This window comes from Poecile atricapillus, chromosome 22, assembly GCF_030490865.1.
Source record: "Poecile atricapillus isolate bPoeAtr1 chromosome 22, bPoeAtr1.hap1, whole genome shotgun sequence".
Lineage (NCBI taxonomy): Eukaryota > Metazoa > Chordata > Aves > Passeriformes > Paridae > Poecile > Poecile atricapillus.
Window position 1 is genome coordinate 1,054,863 of NC_081270.1, and position 8,674 is coordinate 1,063,536.

At 51.9% G+C, this 8,674-nt stretch overlaps 1 long non-coding RNA gene across 1 annotated transcript; it reads left to right on the forward strand.

Moving 5' to 3' along the window:
* Positions 1-4,701: 4,701 nt before the first annotated feature.
* Positions 4,702-6,717, forward strand: LOC131587499 (uncharacterized). Its single transcript, XR_009279367.1, has 2 exons — positions 4,702-4,775; positions 4,814-6,717. It is a non-coding gene; the product is annotated as an uncharacterized LOC131587499 (long non-coding RNA).
* Positions 6,718-8,674: the final 1,957 nt, after the last annotated feature.

Below are 8,674 nucleotides of genomic sequence, written 5' to 3' on the forward strand. Positions count from 1 at the left end.
TGAAAGATGAAGCAGAATCTTCCTCTTCTCTACCAGATTGTTTTGCTCTCCTCTGGCTGTGCTTGTCCCTGAGCTGTTAATTGCCTTTGAGATGGTGTGGTTTGTCCTGATCTGATGGAAATGTTGGAGGGATGTGAGGTTTAAACAAAGCTCCTCCCAGAGTGGGCTGTGTTTGCAGGACAGGCAGGGGGGTGCTGCTGTCAGCTCTCGCTTCTGATGGTTTAGAATTGTTTGGTTTTTTCCTCAGGGTGAAAGGGGCACAATCAAGAAGTGATTTTTTAGTTAATTGGTGCAGATTCCTGGGGATGGAGCCCTGGTTGTGGCCTCAGTGCCCGGTGGGTGCGGCTGCTCTCCTGCCTGGGATGGGCAGTCCCAGCTCTCGGTGTCACCTCCGTGTCCCTGCGGTGTCACACAGGGCTGTCCCCACCTCCAGCAGCGCCATCCTGCACCACAGAAGCCACTCAGCTTTGCTGTGATTCTGGCAAGAAAGCCAAGAGTTTTGTCTTTAGTCCCTGTAAGTGTTTTGTGAATCATCTGCTGCCCTTGGGGGGATCCAGGGGTTTGTGACATCTGGGGGTTCCCTTCCCTGCAGGAGGGCAGCGCTCTGGGAACCCCCTGCAAGAGGAAACAGAATTTCACTCGAGAGCAAAAGGAGAACCGAGAGCCTCAGCTGGCTCTGCCTCTCTGTCTGAGCACAAAGCACATCCTGGAGCTTTCAGAGATTGAAAGCTGGTGCATTGGAGGGGGCTGGAGCTCAGGTGTGAGAATCCAGAGGTGTTCAGTGGCTCCCTGGCAGGAGTCAGAGGCTGATGGGAGCCCCGGGGCTCCTCCTGTGCAGCCCCTTTGGGCAGTCACCAGCTCCTCCTGGGCTGTGGGGACAGGGACAGCCAGGCCCTGTGTCCTGAGGGCTGTCTTCTCTCCTGCTCGTGTGTTTCCAGGGGGCTGCAGGAATGCTGGATAACCCCATATCTCCTGCATCATCTCCTGCATCTCCTGCATCATCTCCTGCATCATCTCCTGCATCATCTCCTGTATCATCTCCTGTATCATCTCCTGTATCATCTCCTGCATGTCCTGCATCATCTCCTGTATCATCTTCTGCATCTCCTGTATCATCTCCTGTATCATCTCCTGCATCTCCTGTATCATCTCCTGTATCATCTCCTGCATCTCCTGTATCATCTCCTGCATCATCTCCTGCATCTCCTGTATCATCTCCTGCATCATCTCCTGCATCTCCTGCATCTCCTGCATCTCCTGCATCATCTCCTGCATCATCTCCTGCATCATCTCCTGCATCATCTCCTGTATCATCTCCTGTATCATCTCCTGTATCATCTCCTGCATCTCCTGCATCTCCTGTATCATCTCCTGCATCATCTCCTGCATCATCTCCTGTATCATCTCCTGCATCTCCTGCATCTCCTGCATCTCCTGTATCATCTCCTGCATCTCCTGTATCATCTCCTGCATCTCCTGTATCATCTCCTGTATCATCTCCTGCATCTCCTGTATCATCTCCTGCATCTCCTGCACCTCCTGCATCTCCTGCATCTCCTGTATCATCTCCTGTATCATCTCCTGTATCATCTCCTGCATCTCCTGCACCTCCTGCATCTCCTGCATCTCCTGCATCTCCTGTATCATCTCCTGTATCATCTCCTGCATCTCCTGCACCTCCTGCATCTCCTGCACCTCCTGCATCTCCTGCATCTCCTGCATCTCCTGCATCATCTCCTGCACCTCCTGCACCTCCTGCACCTCCTGCACCTCCTACACCTCCTGCACCTCCTGCACCTCCTGCATCTCCTGCATCTCCTGCATCTCCTGCACCTCCTGCATCTCCTGTATCATCTCCTGCATCATCTCCTGTATCATCTCCTGCACCTCCTGTACCTCCTGTACCTCCTGTACCTCCTGTACCTCCTGCATCTCCTGCATCTCCTGCATCTCCTGTACCTCCTGTACTTCCTGTACATCCTGTACATCCTGTGCATCCTGCATCTCCTGTACCTCCTGTACCTCCTGTACATCCTGCACCTCCTGCACCTCCTGCACCTCCTGCATCCCCTGTACCTTGTGGAGCCCAGGCTGTTTGGTGTGTAACAGCAAAGTCCGCTGCCTTCAGTGCAGGTGAGTATTGGTGCCTTTTGTTTCCCAGGGAATTCTGTTTCTGTGTTCCCCCTGAGCAGTGCAGGGAACACTGCAGCACTTTAAACAGGTTTGGATCTGAAACTGTTCAGCATTTGGAGACACTTTGTTGTTCCACTGTCCTGCCTGAATGGTGCTGTGGGAGACCTGGGAGTTTATTGAGATAAATACAGATTATGGACAATCAGCTGGGTTTCCCTTGTTAATATTGGTAATTCTTGGGGGCCCTAACCAGGATTTGGGGGTAAGGGACAGGATAACTGTTGATTTATGAGTCTGTTGATTTATGAATCCCTTGAAAGCTTTTTCTTCAGAGCTGCTGCAGCTGCTCCCCTGACCCTTTGTTTGTCCACAGGCTGTGACCCCGTGGGAGTGAGAGGAGAGGAGAGGAGGATTTCAGCCCCAGCTTCCCCTGGTGTGATGGCAGCTGTGAGTGTTTCTTTGGCAGTGTCTTAGCTGGTTGTTGTGAGCAATGGTCAAGGAAGCAATCAGCAAGTATACTGCCCTAGAAGTGCTGCACATTGTTGGGCCTGGGACGCTGCCCAGGGCATCCTGGAGCTGCTGGCAGAGAGCCACAGGTGGAGAGGACAGGAGAGGAGAGGAGAGGAGGAAAACCACGAGAGGAACACGCTGCTGCAAGTTCTGCATTTCCCTGTCCCCCTCTGGAGGGCTCTGCTCTCCCTTTCCCTGGGCAGAGTTGTTCTTTTGCTGCTTTGCACTTTTTCTGCTCCACATCCCTCGTGTGGAGCAGCTCCAGGGAGGCTGCTGTGCCTCGTGCCTTTTCTCAGGGTCAGCTTTTCTGTCTCACCTGCACTGAAACCACAGCCCAGGGCAGCCCTTTCCCTGAAAGCTACACCCCAAAAATCCCACACCTCGCCCTGTTCTCCAACTGCTAATGTAATATATATATTATATAATATGTAATATAAGGGGTACTGTCCATGCCTTGCTATTATAGATAATGGGAATATTAGAAAAATATCACTGAAAACTTCCACGAGGATCACTGCAGAGGCCTCCTCTTCCACCCTGTGGGAATTCACTGTGTGAATGCCCTTTGCAGAGCCCTTTCCCAGCGTGCCACCCCTCCCTCTGTGCTGAGTCTGAGCTGGTGGATCCTCTGGTCAGGTCTCAAATGTCATTTTTGATGTTTGTTGGTGGCATGCTCCGTTTCATTACAGAATGTACAATATTAATATCTTTATTTTTCTCCACACAGCCGCAGCATGAAGGAATATCCCATATTAATCCGCTAATTTAAATTTGAAATTAATAACTATCACAACACTTGGAGCATCCTTTAATCCATTGATTGCTGCTGGCTTGGTTCCAGCAGTGGCACTAATTACATTCTGCCTGCAAAGAAATTCTCATTGCTCAAGGCTTTTTTTATTTTTGAGAGCTGCTGGCTGGAACTCTTGTGCCATCTCTGCAGCCTGGACACTTTTTTATGCTAATGGGGCTGCTTAAAATGACTGAACTTCTCTGCTGGCTGGAGGAAAAGAGGAGAGAGCTGAGGGGAGAGCTCTGGGTGGCTGTTTGTGTGTGGGGTCCTGTGCCCTGGGGCTGGGACACGAGGGACCCCCCCAATCCGGGGTTATCCCATAATTCTGAGGTTATCCCATAATCCTGGGGTTATCCCATAATTCTGAGGTTATCCCATAATCCCGGGGTTATTCCCCAATCCTGGATCCCCCAATCCCAGGGTTATTCCCCAATCCCAGTGTTATTCCCCAATCCCAGGGTTATTCCTCAATCCCAGGGTTATTCCCCAATCCCAGGGTTATTCCCCAATCCCAGGGTTATCCCCCAATCCCAGGGTTATTCCCCAATCCCAGGGTTATCCCCCAATCCCAGGGTTATCCCATAATCCCAGGGTTATTCCCCAATCCCAGGGTTATTCCTCAATCCTGGGGTTATTCCCCAATCCCAGGGTTATCCCTCAATCCCAGGGTTATTCCCCAATCCCAGGGTTATTCCCCAATCCCAGGGTTATTCCCCAATCCCAGGGTTATCCCTCAATCCCGGGGTTATTCCCCAATCCCAGGGTTATCCCCCAATCCCGGGGTTATCCCGCTTTTCCCAGGGTTATTCCCCAATCCCAGGGTTATCCCTCAATCCCAGGGTTATCCCACTTTTCCCAGGGTTATCCCTCAATCCCAGGGTTATCCCCCAATCCCAGGGTTATTCCCCAATCCTGGGGTTATCCCCCAATCCCAGGGTTATCCCCCAATCCCAGGGTTATCCCCCAATCCCAGGGTTATTCCCCAATCCCAGGGTTATTCCCCAATCCCGGGGTTATTCCTCAATCCCAGGGTTATTCCCCAATCCCGGGGTTATCCCCCAATCCCAGGGTTATCCCGCTTTTCCCAGGGTTATCCCTCAATCCCAGGGTTATCCCCCAATCCCGGGGTTATCCCTCAGTCCCAGGGTTATCCCGCTTTTCCCAGGGTTATCCCTCAGTCCCAGGGTTATTCCTCAATCCCAGGGTTATCCCTCAGTCCCAGGGTTATCCCGCTTTTCCCAGGGTTATCCCTCAGTCCCAGGGTTATCCCCCAATCCCGGGGTTATCCCTCAGTCCCAGGGTTATCCCGCTTTTCCCAGGGTTATCCCTCAGTCCCAGGGTTATCCCCCAATCCCAGGGTTATCCCTCTTTTCCCAGGGTCTCGTTTGCCTCAGGCAGTTCCTCCATGCCCACCCCAGCCCCATCAGTTGCAGATTTGTTCCTCCAGGAGCTGCCTCTTTAACCTTGTGTGGTTAAAGGAGATTTCCAGGGGACTGGGAGCAAATTAAAACCGGTTTTAGCTCAGCCCATTTTCAGTCAGTGTATCCAGAGGACGTGGAATCAACTAAAACTGGCTTTGGCTCCCCATTTTCAGGTGCTGTGGTGCCAGCACTGTCCCCAGGCTGGCTTTTGCTGTGTGACACATCTGGGGAGAGTGGGAGCTGCTGGAACTCGGGCTGGATGGAATTCCTGCTCCTCTTTACCTGCCCGCCTGCCTCTTGCTCGTTTCTCTTCCTAGATGCGTAGGGAATGCATTTCCTGGTGGGTTTTTAACTGGAGTCTTCTGAATCTCAGTGGGGAAAGGTGTCTGGAGTGGGGCAGCTGCTGAGAGAGCTCCTGAAGGCTCTGAGTGACCACTCTGGGATTTCCTGAGCAGCCCTGGGTGTCTCAGCAGTGCTGCATCAAAAGCTGCCAGTGTCTATCCAGCATGGAAGAGAAGGGGTTAATGAAGGATTAGGTCCTTAATCTGTGCCAAGAGTGAAAGAAATGTTGACTTTTTTTTCTTTGTCACATGCTAGAAAAAGCCACAAAGGACAAGCAGGAGGATTTTCAGCTCTCAGAGCCTTCCCTTAAGCATGCTGCCCTGGCTTTCCTTTCAGCCCGAGCACCGACCCCAGGAGCAGGTGATGACAGAGAAATGCTCCCATCTCCTGGAAATGAAGAGCTCAGGTGCTGGTAAAACTCTTGGCTGGCTTTTTATCCTAAATTGTGTTACAATTCCAGAGTCAGGTCTGTGTTTCAGGCTTGTTCCCTCCTGGCTGGGGTCTGACACAAACCCTGCGTGGTGCAGCCGAGGTTGTGCAGGATGTGTTTCATTCTGGATTCCTCTCAGGAGGGCGGGAGCTGTGTGTGTTAATTGTTCTCAGGCTGAGCCCTGAGAAGCTAATGAGTGCAAGGAGCAATTCTTCTGGCTTCCTTGGTTGGAATTAGCTGTGTGGTGCTTTGAGAACTCAAAGATTAAAAGGTTCTGGTTATTGCAGTACTCATCTGCTTTTTTACCTTTTTCTTGATGGGTTCAATCAAACTGGACTCAACTTCTTTTCCAGGCTCCTGCCTGAAGGTTCTGAGCTGTGCTGAGCACAGCAAAAGGTGAGCACGGTGCCTGAGCTGCTCTTGGAGGCTGGAGAGCAGCTGGAGAGAGCAGGACAGTGGTGATGGGAGAAGCATCCTTGTCCCCAGAGCAGCAGGGACCTCTTGTGGGGCCACTGGGGCCACTGGGGCCACTGGGACACTGGGACTGGGAGTGAGAGGCTGTTTGTCCCTCTGTGAGAGTGGGAAAGGCAGGATTCTCTCGGCTCAGACATGAGAAACAAAGAGCTCTAAATGGTGCAGAGGCTTTCCTTCCTCCCAGCCCACAGCTGGGATGTGAGACTGGGCTCCAGGCTGAGCAGAAAGCCAGGCTCTCCTCCCTGGCCAGCCCAGAGCTGGGCTGTGAGCATTTCAGGGGAGTAAAACAGAGCCAGAGCAGAACTTCTGCTCATCTGCTTTTCCATGGAGTGTCTTCATCTGTGATAAAAGTGTCTCACTGATGTGGCACTAGATCCAGGAGAGCAGCAGGCGCTGTGAAGGCTCTGCCTGTGATATGCAGAGGTGCTGTGGGGTCTCAGCTCCTAATCATCACTTGAAAGCCCCAAGGCATATGACCAGGTTCCCAGTTAATGGAGAACTCTGCCTCAGCCCAGCTTCCTACCCAGCTGCAAAGGCAAAGTAAAAACTTCTTGTTGAAGCCATTAAAAAAAAAAAAAAATTAAAAGGTTATATCAGTACATTCTGTCTCCCAGTGGAGGTAAATTTATGTAGTTACAGCTCACCCAGTGCTTTATAAGATGCAGAGTGCAGCCTGTGTGTCAGAAAGCTCTTTTAGTAGTTGGTGGGGTGAATTCCAGTCATTAAAAAAGATTTTCTGTGTCTTTTCACCAAATACCATGTTGCTTTATCTCCCTGTGCTGTAAAAAGCATCTGAAGGTGAAATTGTGAAAGGAGAATTTTCATTGTGTGCGTTGCTGTACGACAAGCGACTTCCTTAGATTTTTATTGCTGAGCTACAGACAATGCTGCCTTTGAATTGAGATGTGTCTTTGGGCAGTTTCCAAATATTTCTGTTCTCTGGGCAACTGCAGATTCCTTGGGGCTGGAGGAGGGATGTGTGTTTAGGCAGAGCCAGCTGCTCCCCTGGCCTGCAGTGAGGAGGTGACAGCATCAGGTGACAGGAGTGCCACAGAGAGCCCTGGAGGTGACAGAAAATGGAAAGTGATGGGAATCTTTTGGAAGAATCATTTGCCTTTTGTTGCTCAGTTTTGAAGCACAAACTGCAAGTATGCCCTGCTGTCCAGTGGTGACTTCTGTGTGCAAACTTCCCATACTCTGATGTTAGAAAACAGGGAGAGACCCAGCAGAAGATCCTCTGCCTGTCCTATTTCTGATTGTTAAGGCAAAGATCCATCTCTCAGTTTTTTATTTTGACGATTTGTGAGAAGCCATTTCTTTTAGAACTGAGAAGAAAGGAATATCTGATTCACAGCAACGAGTCGGTGGAAATGCAAGTTCTGGGTTTATCTCGATTCTCTATCTGGAATTTAAATGATAGATTTTAAATGAAGCTGTGTTGTGGAGCCACATCCATCACTCAGAATAAAAGCAGCGCTCAGCGGGCGGGGTGTTCGTCTGCGTGTCTCCGATAGGTGCCGGGAAAAGGGAAAGCAGGGAACGAGGAGGAAGCCAAGAATGTGTAAAAGCAACAACTGGGAATGCAGCCTTGACAAAGCTTTGTCTCGTGGGGTTTTTTTTGCGGGGTCAGATGGCAGCTAAAGCAAGCCTGCAATAACGATAAAGTTTAAAAGCTGTTGGTGTCAGATTGTGTGCAGGGGAGATGCAAGTTTCTGTGAAGAACATGCAGAAAGCATCACACTCCAAAATAAATTCCTAAAGACGTAAAGCCTGCCTGCCTGAAGTTTAACCAGTGGTAATTAAGGTACTTTGAAAGAAGATCTTGTTTCCAAAGGAAGCAGCTCGTGTATAAATGTGTAAATAAATCGCTGAGCTCGGCTCAGCAGGGAGGGGAGCTGTGCCCTGTCTTTGGGATGGAGGTGGCGAAAGGAGAGGAAAGGATTCCACAGCAACCCAGGAGTTTATTCCCGTCCCGCTCCCTCCTGTCCCGCTGCTCTCGGCGGCCTGGGCGGGATTTTTGATTGAAAGAACAAAAAACAGAAAAGGGTTTTCTGGGCTGCGGGGCCGCGGTGGGAGCGGCTCCCGGTGCCGGTCCTGGTCTATGTCTCGATCCCGATCCCAGTCCCTGTTCCTGTCCCGATCCTGGTGCCTGTCCCTGTCCCGGTCCCTGTCCCTGTCCTGTCCCGATCCCTATCCCGGTCCCTGTCCCGGTCCCGGTCCCGGTCCCGGTCCCGGTGCCTGTCCCGGTCCCTGTCCTGTCCCGATCCCTGTCCCTGTCCTGTCCCGATCCCTGTCCCTGTCCTGTCCCGATCCCTGTCCCGGTCCCTGTCCCTGTCCCGTCCCGATCCCTGTCCCGATCCCTGTCCCGATCCTGGTGCCTGTCCCTGTCCCGGTCCCTGTCCCTGTCCTGTCCCGATCCCGGTCCCTGTCCCGGTCCCGATCCCTGTCCCGATCCCGGTCCCGGTGCCTGTCTCGATCCCGGTCCCTGTCCCGATCCCTGTCCCGGTCCCTGTCCCGATCCCTGTCCCGGTCCCGATCCCTGTCCCTGTCCCGGTCCCTGTCCCGATCCCT